The sequence below is a fragment of the Propithecus coquereli genome, unplaced genomic scaffold, assembly GCF_000956105.1.
Source record: "Propithecus coquereli isolate 6110/MARCELLA unplaced genomic scaffold, Pcoq_1.0 Scaffold2, whole genome shotgun sequence".
NCBI lineage: Eukaryota > Metazoa > Chordata > Mammalia > Primates > Indriidae > Propithecus > Propithecus coquereli.
Window position 1 is genome coordinate 12499317 of NW_012144966.1, and position 697 is coordinate 12500013.

Sequence of the window (697 nt, forward strand, 5' to 3'; positions counted from 1 at the left end):
CTGGCATATACTTCACTCTTTAATAGATTTTAGTATAAGTTTAAGCATATTTTATGTTTTTTAGTTTCCTAAATGTGAATAATCCATTTGAAACATCTTTTTTTCCCCTCAACATTATGTTTGAGTAATTAGAATTCCTTAATATTAGTAGCTTGCAGAGGATTTTCATCATTTGAAACTTTGTATTTGTATGCATCTTAGTAAATTACTTAACTATAATCAATGGAGTTCATAGTACTTCTTAAACTATAGGATCTTCTTTTATCTAGTGGTTTTTTTTTTCTTTTTGAGATAAGAGTCTCGCTCTGGCACCCCAGGTAGAATAATGCAGTGGCGTGATCATAGCTCACTGCAACCTCAGACCCCTGGGCTCAGGCAATCCTCTTGCCTCAGCCTTCTGAGTAGCTGGTACTACAGATGCACACCACGACACCCAGCTAATTTTTCTATTTTTAGTAGAGATGGGGATCTCACTCTTGCTCAGGCTGATCTCAAACTCCTGAGCTCAACTGATCCTCCTGCTTTGGCCTCTCAGAGTGCTAGGATTACAGGCGTGAGCCACCACACCTGCTCCTATCCAGTGATCTCTTACCCTTTGTTTCAGCTTGCAAATTTAAGCTTAGGATACAAGACAGGGAAAATCACGTATTCTTAGCTCAAGCATTTACCAAAAATAAGTAAATTAAATAAATAAATA

The 697-nt window shown here is 37.3% G+C and overlaps 1 protein-coding gene across 2 annotated transcripts in view; it reads left to right on the forward strand.

Moving 5' to 3' along the window:
• TMEM64 (transmembrane protein 64) overlaps positions 1-697 on the forward strand; it is a 25975-nt gene that overhangs the window by 16447 nt on the left and 8831 nt on the right. The gene's annotated exons all lie outside the window — the stretch shown is intronic.